Consider the following 15,635-nt stretch of genomic DNA (forward strand, 5'->3'; position numbering starts at 1 on the left):
GGAGCCTCCTGCGAGTTCTCGGTCTCTGCGAACGAGAGTTCCCGACGGTGGGCTTCGCGCAAGAGACCTCGCCCGCTCCGCGTTGGCTTCTCCTTCCCTTGCGGCTCGCTTCTCCCCCAAGCTAAAAAGCCGAGTTTCAGAACAAAGCTCTTCTCCCCAAAGCCAGTTTGATTCCCACTCTCTCTTGGTTTCTCTCCCCTCTCCGCCCTCCATACGGTGTAGTTCATTCCAAGGTCCGCTTCAGGCAAGGGGACTTCTGTCATTAAAATCACCCGAATGGGGGAGTTGGGGGGAGGAGGAGGAGATCGCTTACTCGAGAATGGTTTCTATGGAAATCCGTCTTACCGGAGCGATCATTCATTCGTCTACTCCCGGCGGATTTTAGCCAGAAAAAGCAATTTGTATCCACCTACGTCCTATATAGAGAAGCTTCCCCAGTGGTTGCTGTGGAAAGTCTCCAGGCTCAGGATGGATGTCACTTCAGGGACTGATGAGGCTTAATTGCAGCGAATTCTGTACAAGGTCGGCCTTCTAGTCCACTGTTTAGCTAGGTGACTCAGGCGGAGTGCAATCCTAAATGCATTTACTAAAAGACCACAGGACACGTTCTCGAAGAAGCAAGCAAAAAACAACAACAACAAAAAAAAAACAACTCTTCCAGTGACTGCATGTGTGCTCAGATTTCGAATAAGTCAGCCAAGTCCTTCCACATTTAATCAGAAGGATTTTTGGTTCCGGTCAACAGGGCTGACTTCGGAGAGCCTTTTAGTAAATTTAATGCGACCGATTTTTGAGTTAGACGTGCAATTTATAAACTACATCAGAGCTTAGAAGCAAATTGCCAGGGAATACTGTAAACGGGATATATTCTGTTTGAAAAGCTACAAGGTGTGTGTGTGTGTGTAACTAACAATGCCTCATGAATGCTTCTCCCAATTTTAGGAGAGGAAAAAACCGTTGAAACATTTGAACAGAGTGGATCTCCCCTTTGCCTTCTGCTAATTTTCTGGTGGCCCTTAAATGCTGGCTCAGGGAAATTTCCCCGTAGTTCTGAGTTTGGGGAGAGGAAATATAATATAGTACGATAGATTGAGAAGAATTTATTTTCATGGATCCCTGCCTGATGTCTTTGGAGGGGATATCGAGACTTCAGGCTTCAGCGCTTTAACCACATCCCTTGGCTTCTTGAGTCCAATTGGAATATTTTTTTCAAACCAAGGTGGAACTGCGTCTACTATTTTGTTTCTTTTAAAAAAAACCAGGAGTTTTTTTAGGTGTCATTATAAACAACTAAGTAAGGTGTCTCCTCCGTCAATATGACTGACGGTCTTAGTGAACAGCCGCCAGATCTCCTTTTGAAATCTCATCTGAGTAATGGAGGACCCTGTGCTTAAATGAGATGTTTTTCAACTCTATAAATCTGGTGACGATGCGACAAATCCATCGAAGTAAATGGGATTTTGCCGGGCTCATAAACAACGCTCCCAAACGTGCAAACTCCAACTCTGGATCCCCGCGGAATTTCCTCTCAAACCGTCTAGCTGCTATTTTAGGCTGCTTTTGCCATTCACTTGCCACCCCCGCCTGCCTTCCAAAGTTTCGCCACAAACTTTTGGGATATTTAGGTAGCGCCGTGCCAAAGCGAAAGCTGCCTGACCCCTCGGCCACAGGACCGACAACTTCAAGAGGAGAGCTCAAGTCTTCGGAGCCATTTTCCTCTTCTGTCCTGGGTAGATCAACACAGATCCTCCTCTCGGCTTTGGTTTTCGCACTACTGGTGTGTGTGTGTGTGTGTGTGTGTGTGTGTGTGTGTGTGTCGAGCTGTGGGTGTGGATTCCAGCCAAAGCGCTGGTCTCCGGCCTGACCTTCCACCCCTCTGTAAGGAAGCTGCTTGCAGACTCTTCAACTTGTTCACGGGGGCGAGAGGGGCGGCTTATCTTCTGGCCACTGCATGCTGGTTTCGCGTTCAATTCAGCCTGGAGGCGGGGAGAAGAAGCCCTGGGGTTTAGACCCGGCCAGGGCGCAGCACAGTGACTCTCAAACCCATGCCAAGCCGCCTTCCCTTTCCTTCTCTCCGGGGGTGGGGTGGGGTGGGGTGTCAGGCTTGGGACGCCGCCGCTGCCTTATGACAGCACCGGCGAGAAGACCGACCATATAAACCGACCTCACCGCTTTTACGGTTCCCATCCTTGCAAGAAACCAGTCGGGAGCATTGGCGGCTGGGCACATCTCTTGCTTTCTCCGGCCACCCGCAAGGTGGATGGGAGCCTCTGGAAGAACCCGCCAGCCACGCTGTGGGATGGGACATCTCCTCTCTTCATTATTGTTCTGTCGCCACTGTACAGCGCTCTAAATCACCGGTATGGAAATACCGCGAAGAGTGCATCGGGTCAGGCTTTCTGCCCACCACCCAGAAAACGGGGCATTAGAGTAGGTGTTAGAGTAGGTATTGAAGAAGAAGTCTGATTTGTCATGTTATTTATACTTCACACACACGCACGCACACACATACACCCACCACACACACCTATGCATCCATATCTATATCCATATATCTATTTCGGATGATGACATACAGAAATGTCTTTCAGGGGGACCTAATGAAAACAGCACACAAGGCCCTTTGGTAAACCGATGGCAACTGTTTAAAATGCTGTTTTAAAGAAAACCGCCACCGTAGTTTCACAACTGCTTGGATACTCCACAACTATCGTTGCCTCTCGAACCGCCTTCAGAGGTTCAGTTCACACATCTTATTAAGCCATGGCTTATTTGAACTGTGGTTTAGTGAATAAATCACAGCTGACACATTTATTCCACAAGAAGCTATGCCATAAATTATGACTCATCAACCACAATGGCAAGATTCATTGAAGCATTTCTAAATAATAATAAAGAAGTGCATGTCTTGTCTTGGTACAGCAAGTCCTGTGAACGTAGCTTTTGGATTGAATTCATATTAAGCGAAATGAACGTAGCTCCTATGGATATCGGTGGATCTTAAATTACACAGCAGCCCTTCAGCAATTGCCATTGCACTACTAATTTCTTTATCATGTGTTATTCAGCACCAAATACATTAATTAGCAGGAAAGATCAAACGATCCGAGCTTGCTGGAAGCTTTCTCTTTAACGGGCTTATTGGGGAGGGAGTGGACACACGACCATTTTTGTTCTGGGGATCTTTTTTCCTTTCCAAGGCTGAAGCACTTGGCTGCAATTCTCCAGGGAGCGATGGCTCTGAAGAACTCGAGTTCCAAGGCTGCCGGACAGGGGCAAACTTCAGGGTCACGCCTCCCCCCCCCCGTTTAAAAAAATGCGAATTACAACCCGGTTCTGCACGGGCAAAACAGACTAAAAGATTCGGCGAAGGTCGGGTGAATTTCTCTATCTGCCTCTTCTGGACTTGGGATGGTGTCATGTTCAGACCGCATTTCTGGGTTGGAGAAATACTACTGATGGAATTTTACAAAGAGGCAGGGAAGAGTGAGGACTCTTTTCTGGAGAAGCCAAATTCTGTCCATCCCATTCTTTCCTTGGCTTCTGCAGTATCCTCTCTTCCCACCCCGCGCGAGGGCTCAGGATGGAGGGGGGCCGGGATGATTTTTCTCGCGCCCACCGCAAAACAAATGGCTTTTTGGAGAGCGCAGTTTAGAGCCGATCCACAGCCTAAGAAGAACCGCCGAGTGAGTTCTTCTCTCTGTCGCCAAGCCCTCCAGACTCCTACATGGCCAGCTTCGGGGATCTTTGCTTTACCCTGCCGGAATCCAGAAGCACTGCCGCAACCGCTCTAGTTAGATCACCACCGTAACTCCCAAACCAGCAGCCTTTGTAGGCTCCCTCCACGTCCCCCTTTCCCACAGGGAGAACTCCAAGGAAAACTGGTGCCAGGACCACATTCCGCTACCAACCGTCAAAGGTGGTTCCACAGTGTTCCCCCAGAGTTCGCCTCGGAAATTGGATTCCCCTCCAACCGATCGAGTGAAGGAATTACACCCCCACCCACCCCCAATTTCCTCTGACAGTCATTCCTGCGCATTAAGGTCCAGCAATTCAAATCCAGACTTTCTGAGCGAACTGAGAAGCCCCTTTAAACTGTAAATAAAGATAGCGTTAAGTCGAACTCGGCTCGGAACTCCCCATAACGGTGCTGCAGCGACAGGGAAAGAGCATTAATCCAGGGAGAGGGGAGAGAGAACCTGAAGCCCTTTAGATGCTAGTCAAACACCACTTCCAGCAGCGACACCTGGCAAGGCAATGGGGCGCAGAATCTCTCTTTGCCCTTTTGATAAAGCACCAGGAAGATCTTGCCCCACTACCGAGATCTTATTCCTAGCAGCTTCTACGCGCTCTCTCCCCTTCCCCCTCTCTCTTTCATCCTCACTCACATACACCCCCATCCCATGTTCAGGCTCCAAAAGGTGACCTCTGAACTTTAACGCTGCCTAATGTTTGTCTATATTGAGCTCAGAGACAAGGAAAACCACCGGGGAGGAGGAGGAGGAGGAGAAGAAGAAACGATTCCTCTGATTGAAGTGCTCAAATAATCAAGAAACCAACCCACCCAACGTCAGTTTCGATTAAACAAACTCCCAAAGTCCAGTCATTTCACGCTGCTCTTATTAGACCTCCTCTATTAATCCCCTCCCCCAAGCGAATAAGTGGGAAATACGTCAAACAAAGACTGAAGATTGGGACACAAGGTTAGCACAGCCTCATCACAATTTTCCTGAAAGACCCCAACTTTACAATGGCTGCTTTCAATGCAACTAATGAAGCTGGATTAGGGTTAGATTCTTCTTTAGGGTTTTTTTTTTTTGGTTTTATTTTGTAAGTGTTATTTTAGGGAGTGGCTTACCGTATTAAGGAAATCCAGAAAATGGATTAATTCAGGAACTTAGTTAGGGTACTACCTTACATTGACTACATTGCGTGTCAACAGTCAGGGCTGGTCTTTGGGATATGTCGAGGCTCCTCTCAATAAATGGAGCAGAGCCCCCACTCCAACATAGCTGCCTTGTTACACCAGAAGTTCCTGAAGTAACAACCCTTTGCTTTTAAAGAGAAAGGTGGGGAGCGGGAGGGCAAACCTGTTACCTAACTGTATCACAGATTAAGCCTGTGGTGCTCTAACCGCTACAGTGAATAAGTTTTCTGAAATGTCATTTGGGAATGCAGCAGAAGACACCAAAGGCTTTTTGGATTTTAGAAACCAGAAAAGCAGCAAGCTGGGGGTGGGTGGGTGGGTGGGTGGGTGGGGAGGCCCAGTACAAAGTTTTGCAGCACAACAACGTTGCTCATCTTTCTCCTAACGTTCAGACAGACTTCCTCTCCCCTTCCTCTCCTCAGAGGACGCTGCTGTTTTCATGAACACTTGTATCTTTGCCAGCAGACCAAATGTCTGGAGGCCTTTAGAAAACAGATGTTCTCCAGCTTGCATTGGCCGATGCCTTCCAGGCCGGTAAACACAGGATCAAGCCACGGTCATATATATCCCCTTTTCTTGGAGAAGGTCCCATTGCAATGAATGGGGCTCTCTTGGGAAGAGACATGTTGGGGCTCATCTGTGCCAAGTTGCAGTTCTATCATTTGCTTTTGTATCAGCCTGAATGGCAAAGTAACAAAAATGCCCCTAAGCAGGTTCAGTGTGCCCTTTTTGTGTGTGACAGCTTTAACCAGCAGGGAAAACAAAACGGCGAGTCTTTTGTTATTGTTGAACCTACTTCCCAGGAGCTGCTATCCGGGAGAGACAAATTTCCTAGCTCTGGATCACAGCTTTGAGGGCAACTCTCTTGCTCCCTTGCCATTCCCCCTCCCACGTTGGAAAGAAGGAACTTTAATTCTTCTTACTTTTCACTCACCATTTAGAACAGAAAATACCTAAAGAGCAATAGCACTTAAACTTATATACCATTTCATAGTGCTTTTACAGCCCTCTCTAAGTGGTTTGCAGAGTTAGCATATTTCCCCCAACAATCTGGGTCCTCATTTTACCGATCTTAGAAGGATGGAAGGCTGAGTGGGACTTGAACTGCCAAACTGCTGGCAGTCGGCAGTCAGCAGAAGTAGCCTGCAGTACTGCACTCTAACCACTACACCACCACGGCTCTAAATGCCGGTTCTAAGCATGGTCTTTCCAGGAAACATAAACACTGACATCCTCAGGATTACCCAGGAGAATCAAGCTGTACCTGTCTTCTCCTCCTTTCTCTCAACTCCAGGCTGCAAAAGTGGCCTGGCTCACCTGTTCCTTTGGGGAGAAGCAAATCGCAGGGCCAGTGGCAGCCTGGGCTGTGGACGATGGTGGAAGGAAAGGTGGAGCCAGGGAAAAGGTGAGCCAAGGAGAAGGCTACAGGGACTGTTGGGGATGACCAGAAAGGCCCTGCAAGGAAGGAAACAGCCTTGAAAGGGTTCCAGTCTAGGGATCAGAAGAGCCAGATGAAAAGATATACTCCACCTAAAGCCAATGTGGCATAGGAGGACCTAGCAACCACAAGTCCCTTATGTTACTTTGCCACTCAAGCCTGGCTGCCAGGTAAGAAACAGGTTCATCAGGATGTATATGAGAGCAGGGTTGAGCAGTTGGTTCTGGATTTGCTTTTTCAAAGAATTTTGTTAACTCTCAGTACTAAACTTCACCCAAGCACAGAGTCAAAAGGTGTGTGTGTGTCAGGCACTATATCTTACAACAAGGGTAGATTTAGATACAGTGCACTCTTCAAGCAGGGCTCCTGTAATGGTTTTCAGTGATGTTTATTGCAGATAATGGGTATTTTAGGTCAATGTATCTGCAGGGCAACAGATTAAGAAACAGCTATGATTGAAGGAGTGGTCATTCAGACCTGATTTGAAATAAAGGTGCTGCTTGTGACCACAGTGAAACTGACTTTGAAGTGCAATCTTGGAGACAAGAATCATTATTATCAGAGTGCCAATGTAAAAGAAAGGGAAGCATTTTTTTAAAAAAGCAAAACAACACATTATGTTAGTGTCAAGTATCAATTCAGGCATTTTTGCAAACAAAATAAGCCCAAAGTGGTTTATTTAAGAGCAAATGGCACTGAGCTCAGAGAGCTTTACTTTACAATACTTGTAATTCAAGTCTGCAGTCTGAATGTATGGGTTGTTTTGTTTTGCTTTGGGTTTTGCTTTATTTTGTTTTTGAAGAGGAAAAACTGTTTTAGTGAAATAAAACAAAGGGCCTAACTATTGAAGATTTCCTCAGTTACTAGTGCGGTCTGCAAGGCTGCCTAGAATTATTTTGGTGGGGAGAAAATCAATATTACGTGCAGCAGGAGGAGGAAATGATTCTCTCAGCAATTATTCCCAAGTAATGATAGTTAATGTAGCGATGGCAATAGCACTTAGACTTATAAACTGCTTCCCAGTCCTCTCTAAGTGGTTTAGAGTCAGCATATTGCCCCTGACAATCTGGGTCCTAATTTTACCGACCTCAGAAGGAGGGAAGGCTGAGACACCCTTGAGAGGTGAGACTTGAACTGCTGAATTGTTGGCAGTTGGCAGTCAGCATAATTAGCCTGCAATGCTGCATTCTAACCACTGCGCCACCACGGCTCCCATATAATATATTTCTTATATTACAAGAATCACACCATGAAGTTGGAAGTTGAAGGAACTCTCTGTCATTTAGAATGATACACAATGGGGGTGTGGGTGGGGAGGAAGTACACATGTGCACGAGCGCACACACATACACAGAGTTGTTGAGTGTTATGAAAAAGCTACACTTGATCTGAAGTATGGACTATTGCAGGTTTGGCTTCCTCAACATGACTGAACCATTACCCTCTGGTGTCATGCCATTCAGCATGACAAAAAGTTCAGGTGAACTCCAAAGCTATAAGTATATTCATTCTTTAGCAGGTAAAAACAGATCTTGGGTGGCACAATTGGAAAGGCTAAAATACACCAGTTTCCCCTGACTTTAGGTCCAGCACAATGTGGTAGGCTTCAACTTTCATGTTCCGTCAGCCAGCATGGCCAATGGTGGATTTAAATCCAACCCCTTTTAGCTCCTAGGTAAGGGAAGGTTTGAGCTGAAATACTGAGTGTGATCAGTTATTTATGTGACTCAATATAAACTAATTTGGGTGGGTTTACATATTTACTATTACTTTAACCTCTTCTACCACTTGATCAAAAAGTTGTCTTCAAATTTTGACAATCATGAAAAGATTGTGGGATAAACAAAAGAGTAGTTATCCTTTCTAATTATATTTTTACACTGTAAAGATAAAGGAATCTTATTCTCACAAAAATTGATTCTAATTCTTTAAACCTAATGGCTGACCATTTTAGGAGAAGTGGAGGGATGCATCATTTGGGGCATTATGCTCTACAAGGACTCATGAATGACCCAATGACCACTGGATCAAGTTAGAATGAAGATAAAAATAAGTGTGGGAGATGAGATATGCATGCCCTTCGTTATTCATGTTTGCTGTAGTTGCTTCCTTCTCTGAGAGGCTACCAATTGCTCTGATTTTGCGTAAATGACCTCAGGATTAATGCTGAAAGATAGACCAGATATGATCTGTTCAGTATAACATTCATAGGGATTCTCTAGATTTCATGATAATGCTATCTGATCAAGGAAGAACAAGCTTGCAAAAGCTGATTATTAAAAATTAGGATCAATGAGAATTAACAGCAACTTAAATCCCAGTAATCCTCTATGTGAAATTAGAAGACAATTGACACCAAAGCCTCAAAGCCGAAGTACAGAATGTACAGAGATATAGGTGGGGCTGAGATACAATTGCATAAAAGTGCCACTGGCTTTATTATTATTATTATACTCTCATTACTGTAAGATGGACAAGACTTTTCTGAAGTGGGAAAAAAAAAGATTTGTCCTCGTTTCCCCTTTATTGACTTTTCTTGCCCATCCATTTCCCCACCATAATAGGATGCTGGGTAGTCAAGCGAAATGTGATGCTAGCTAGTTCCATTCAGAGGTTACACTACCAAATGGTTCAGACAACTGTGCCCCAAATGGGTTCTGAGTTGGTACCTAGCTTCAGTTTCTCCTTCTGATGCCTTCTAAATGGATCCATCAGTTATCCTATTTTTCCAAGGACAGAGATGATATTGAATCAGGTACTCATGTTTTGCCCGAGGGTAATTTTTACTGGGATATTTGTAAGGCACTACTAATACTTCTTTTTAGACCATTTCCTAGATGGACAGAAAGAATTCTATGTACAGCTTCTTTTGGTGCCTAAAGATCCCCAAGGAACTCTTGCTGCTGCTAAGTTTGCAATTGTAGCCTGTAATATTTGTGTTTTGCTAATTGCAAAGTAGCTCAAGCGTGAACACTGCCCCTTTCACTATGTGCATTATATTGTGGGGTTTTTGTTGCTGCTACTGCTGTGCAGCAGGACTCCCTTCCCCTCCTTTTCCAATTGTTCAAAGTTATGCAGCCTTTTCTACTGCTAGACCACTTGTGCGCGTGCACACACACACACACTCATATGTACATACACAGATAGGTCCATGGTTCAGTCTCCCAATATAGCCTCAGGTTTGTGGCTTGGAGAAATGTTCCAAGCTAAACAACAAGAGCAGAACAGTCATTTGGTTTTTACTGAGTTCACCATGCAGAAACAAACTTCAATTGTCAACACAATCCATATCCCTTCTCCCCTACCTGTGGCATTAACAGGTTGCAGTAATTTCTCTAATATGGCATATCCTTAATGTGACATTGCCTTTGTCTTATTCCTAATTCACAGCAGTGGTAACTTAAATTTGTTTTAATTCTTCCTGTTTCAAAGCATTTCCCCTCTTCTCCCAATACGATTTCTGCTATGAACATTCTGGCTTGGCTTCAGTGGCATCTGAAGCAATGCCATGCCTGAACAGTGCTGTTCGAAACATTTCTTAGATTTTATGTGAGCTCCATAGAGACATGGATTTAATGCTTTGGGAAGAGATCGGCTGCACTTTAAACCCAGGTATCCAGTTGGGCTCTATATTTTCCCTACATTCCTACTTTTCCCAACCTCATTTCATCCTGAAGATGCTTGGTCTATGCATGTGTCCTTGAGAAGCAGGCCACCTCACTTCTTACATTTCTGTGTACCTGCAGTTCCATGGATCTTCTGGAAGAAAAGAACCCCGTATGTTACGTTTATCATTTAATATCTGCACCATCTCTCCATTTTGGATATTGGATCACTCTGATGAAGTTATAGACTAGAGTTTAGAACAATGCATTTTATATAAAGAACTGCAAGGACTAGCCAAGGGAGTTATCAGGAGTCAACTCTGACTTGATGGCACCAAAATCAATCAATCAATCAATCAATCAATCAATCAATCAATGAAATATCCCAATCATTTAGAGAGAAGGTTGGATCAACTGGTTTGCAAATAGCTGTTGCTTGTGCTAAGACCCAAGTCGCTTTGCATAATTGGGAATGGCACCCCGTGTAATCACTCACTATGATTGTGCAGTGAGTGTAGATTTCTTAAACACTTTCCTCAATTTGCCGGTAGTGCTTGCCTGAAGTTGGATTACAGTTCCCAGAATCCCGAGCCAACATATTGCTTTAGAATTTAGTGCCATATTGGGAAAGGCTGATTGAAAGGAATTAGACAGATTATTTTGATTCTAGATCGACGCTAGTAAAACCACTTATTATTTCATCTTACGAAGAAGAGAACAAAGATCGCAGGTTGGATTAACGACTTCATCTAGCATGAGGAACGTGGATAATTAAATGATGTCTGCTTGAACCCCAAATGCATGGATTCCCCCCTCCTCCTTAATAATTGTGCCCGGAGAGACCCGACGGTTCATGTGATGAGTCATTTAACCGGGAGCGGGACGCTAGCCTCGGGCTCCGCATCCTGGAGGGCCAGCAAATAAAACGACCACCGATAGGAAAGCTCGAGTAGGGCTGGCCGGTCACCTTCCCCTTGCAAGGGAAGATTCATACGACCGTGCTTTAAGATTGCCCTCCTGCTTTTGCTCTCTGAGGCTGATGATGGCTTGTTAAGAGCCCTCGTTCAAAGGCAGGTAGTGTGCTGGGGAGGCGGGGCCAGAAGAGAGAAATATGGGAGAACACCCGCCACGGTCCTTGGGACTCTTCTTAGAAGGGGCGCGGGGTGATGGTAGCTGGAAGCTGCGGGGGGCAGCGAGAACTGATGATGCCGGGCCTGGGAAAGATGGATTAAATCGACGGGGAGAAAGGAGGGGAAATGAGAGGTCTGCAAGACTGCGTTTGGTACAAAAATCAAAGTAACTTTGCTGGTCTTCCACAATTTGTCTCCCCTTCCCCCAGAATAAACACCAGGACCGCGCCCGGTTTCCAGATCTCCTTCTTAAGGTTGGTTGTATTTTGGAAGCCGTTCTCTTCCCGTTCAAGCTTTTATTGTAGGCACACAAAGCCAGGAGATATTTCAACCTCGCCCCCTCCTGTCCTGTCCCATCCCGTCCTGTCCCAATCCAGTCTTGAGTTCCCTCTCCATTAAACAAAGAAAAGATCCTAGCGCCGCATAGGTTTGTTCATTGCTGCTCAAAAGTCACCAGATTGAATTTAGCGAGTCTTAGAGTTAAGCGAACATGCATAAATTGTGTTGTAGACTAAAAGGCATAGGACAAAATGGAGGTTTTTGTTTTCTTTTGGAGGAGGGGGAAATTAGGTGATTAGAGATCGCGGGATTACTTTCAAGTGAACAGCCGGGACCGGGTTCGATCACTCGGAAATGTGTGTTGGTGGACGTAACTTTTCTGCCTTTCAGGGAACGCACTGAGAACCCAGGAGATCCTGCATTAATATCGTACTAACAGTAGGCACGGAGCCAGAAATCTGCATCCCCCTTCTTCTCCTTCATCCTCATCGCTACTATCACCATCATAAATAATTGTAATCTGATTTGATAAAAGTGTAAACGTCAAACTTCACCAAGGAATCTTCTTGCTCAAGTTAATGCCTACAACCTTTCAGTATCTACTTTTTGTATGGTTCAAAATGGATTCATCAGCATTCATTCAGGTCCCTTTAACTGCTTCGTGGGTCAGATCCATACAAAGGTTAATGCAATCCCATACTTTTTCATGAAAGCTGGGGTTAGCTTGCATTTAAGGTATACCCATGGAATTCCTACAGAAAAATCCCCATTATTCTGACTTGTTTTTAACTATTTACTTGCCTCATAAGTATTACCTCAGACCATTTTATAGCAGGTATCTTTCCCTTGACCCAAATGATTAATGAGATTTTATGAGACTGATACAGCTTGTATTGCCTGAAGTGAAATTTGTCTGTAGACAATTTCAAAAATGTTACTCAAAACCACAATTTTATATAAAAATTAATGAAACAAATTTTATATTCTTCTGATCCTATACTTATGCTTACTGGAAATATATTCTACAGAAGACTGCCATATATATATATATATATATATATATATATATATATATATATATATATATATATATATATATATATATATATATATATATATATATATATATATATATATATATATATATATATATATATATATATATATATATATATATTTGTGTTGTATTTGTGCTGATAAAATAAAGGGAGACTAGTATAGATCCATTTCGAGCTATTTAGCTCTCATCAGCTAGCCATACCCTTACTGGGATTCGAACCTGGCTAGCTGATGAGAGCTAAATAGCTCGAAATGGATCTATACTAGTCTCCCTTTATTTTATCAGCACAAATACAACACAAATATAAAAAGGTAACATTAAAAATAAAAATATGGGTTTCTGCCTGGATGGTTTTCTGTGATGAGCCGAAAGGACAGAAAGAGGGAGGAGTGAGCTCCCTCCCATATTAGGTCATACCAGGGGTTGTAACACACACACACACACACACACACACACACACACACATATATATTCACTCATGTAATTGGTTACATTTGCATGCAATTATTTATGAGTAAAGGTAATAGAATTTCTCTTATCTAATGTTCACAACATTGTGATATATCTATGTCATTTCTTAAGTGGTATATTTATAAAGATGGTAAGAGTATAAATATTCTATAATGTATAAAACAAGGGACATTCACAAAGAACCAATAGTGGATCATTTATCATTCTGGATCATTCAGCTCAAACTGAAATCTGAGCTTAAAGTAGATTAACTAAATTATTAAATTCAATTAACAAATGTTTAGAATCGACATAACATTTGCATTAATTAATTAATAGAGAGCAGAGAAAAACCACAAACTTTTAAATGCAATTGCTTGGGTTGGGCAATTTTGAACTTTGGAAAAGGAAATCTCGCTATTAAAAAACAACAGCTAAACCAGTCTGTACCTGGTAGAAGTTCAGTAAAACTTCTACCTACATTAACGATCGATCAGATTTTCTCCTCCCTCCCTTCAGGAAGCTAGGTTAAAATATGACAAGCCAGTCTGAAATGTCTACCATTCCATGGGAAAAAATGGGCCTGGATGAGCACTCAAACAGAGTGATCCAGATAAAAACCATCTGTTCCCAACAAACCCAGAAGAGACGAATGTGTGGTTGCAAATCTAACCTTATCTAGTATCAGTCAGTTTAAAAAAAAAAGGGAAGAAAGAACAACTCTGATGCAATGTGTCTATCTTTCACGCATGCATACCAGTTGTGGGAGCCTGGGAGCAAACGGCTTAAAAACAGCGGAGTTGTGGTGAACATGTTTTATCCTTGCGTTTATCTGTATCTCTATCTGCATCTTCATAAGAAAATGACCATCTTATGCAATTCACTTCCCTGGTAGGGCACTACTAGACTCCCTGCCTGGGCTGGTTTTGTACAGCTTTATTAATGCTACAGAAGCTCATATTTCACTGATAAATTATAGAGAATTGTTAACTTGTAAATGATGCCATTTCCTAATTAATGCTGAAGCCTATTATAATGAACTGCTAATTAAAAACAAACAAACAAAGGTGGTAGACTCTCTTCTGAGATGATTGCTTCTTTATTGCTTCATGTTATGATCTTTTTAAAGGAATTTAATAAGCCATTCTATGTGCGCCCCCCCTTCACATGGTGGCATGGTCTCTAGAAGACAAAGTCTTAACCGGGTGGGATAGAGGAGGCTCCATTGCAAGGGCCAGTAGGACCATCACATCATTCTGTCATGCAGATATACCAATATCCAAGTTGATAATGAAATTGATCTGGCTTGGAGGGAAGGGCTTTGTGCAAACTTGCAGGTTTTATTCCACACAAGTGAAAGTCTCTTAAAAAAAAAAAGTCTTGAACTGCAACTTTGCCAAGTGTTATTTTGTGCCCTTGAGATGGGCAAGCCTGCAATTCCCTCCTGTGTCCCAGCCGGCATAATCACTGGTTAGTGGACTATGGGAGTTGTAATCCAAGATAACTGAAAGGCGCCAACTTAAAGCTTGGCCTAGAATAAAGGGCATCTGAGAAGCTATGAGAAGGGGCTTTGACTTCTTATCATGGAAGGAAGGTTTGCTCCCCCTTCTATGTCAGGCTCCTGAGCTGGACTTCATTGTGTGCCCTTTGACAACACAAAGTGACACTGGGATTTCTATGGGAAATATGTAACTATTTTATCAGAGGACAATGAATCCCTGTGCGGCATGGAATGACGATGTGCCCATCAGCCTCTTGCAGACAAGAAGAAAAGAACAATGGCTATTTTCTATCTTGTGGAGAAAAGATAAGTTCTATCTAAAAATCCGCAATGGGACAAGTCATTGGCTTAATGAATGCACAATACTTTCTTCAAGGGTGCAGCTAAAAAGGTGGAGGCTGGAGAGAGAAGGAAACATGCAGTAAAAGGGAAAAATACCCAAGAAGTGACAAAATCTACCCGCAAAAGCTCTTCACTCTTAAGAGCTTTTCTTAAACTTTAATTCAGCTTCTCCCAAAATAATATCTGCTCGGAATATAACACCATAGCCTTGCTTGCCAGGAAAATGGTGGTGGTAGTTCCAAACAGCTGGAGCACACCATATTGTAGAAGATGCCTGTTAGTTTTTCAATGTTGTCGGTAGGAACCGCCTTCCACAACATTCCACCAGCAAAACAAATGAGCAAGTCTGCAATTAAAATGGACTCTGCCCCAAGTATCTTCTTACTACCATGGTCATAGCAGTGGACATTCAAGAAAAGAAGAGAGAAAATCTTCTGGCCCCCGGCCTTATATTCAAACTTAACAGGCCTTATCCTTCCCAAATTTAATGGCACTTACATTGAATTGGCATTCTTTTGAATGTTCTAGATAGTGGCTCCAGTTGTAACAGAGATCTATTTCTCGCAATAAAAGACCTCCAAACATTATGGCTTTTGATATCAGAGTAAAAATATTTTACAATATTTGAACAAAAATCACCAGCAGATTTTACACCTACATGTAAAAGTTGGGACTGATCTACTGCTACATTCCATTACTTTAGTGGGAGAGGTGGATATGTATCCTAGCATGGACAGAGGACTGTCTATTCAGACATAGGTCCTCTTGAATGCAAGAGGGGTGGGGGTTGCTTCCTTGTAAATTTGTTTAGGATTGTGTTGCACTTCTTTCATTAGCAATGGATTTATTGAGGTCATTCTTAATGTCTTTCCCCCTAGGTTTTAGGGTCGTAACATCGAATTT

At 43.2% G+C, this 15,635-nt stretch overlaps 1 protein-coding gene across 1 annotated transcript in view; it reads right to left on the reverse strand.

The window, feature by feature from the left end:
* PITX1 (paired like homeodomain 1) overlaps positions 1-15,635 on the reverse strand; it is a 37,348-nt gene that overhangs the window by 16,369 nt on the left and 5,344 nt on the right. The window lies entirely within an intron of this gene.

The sequence above is a fragment of the Natrix helvetica genome (assembly GCF_964273705.1).
Source record: "Natrix helvetica genome assembly, chromosome: 1".
Lineage (NCBI taxonomy): Eukaryota > Metazoa > Chordata > Lepidosauria > Squamata > Natricidae > Natrix > Natrix helvetica.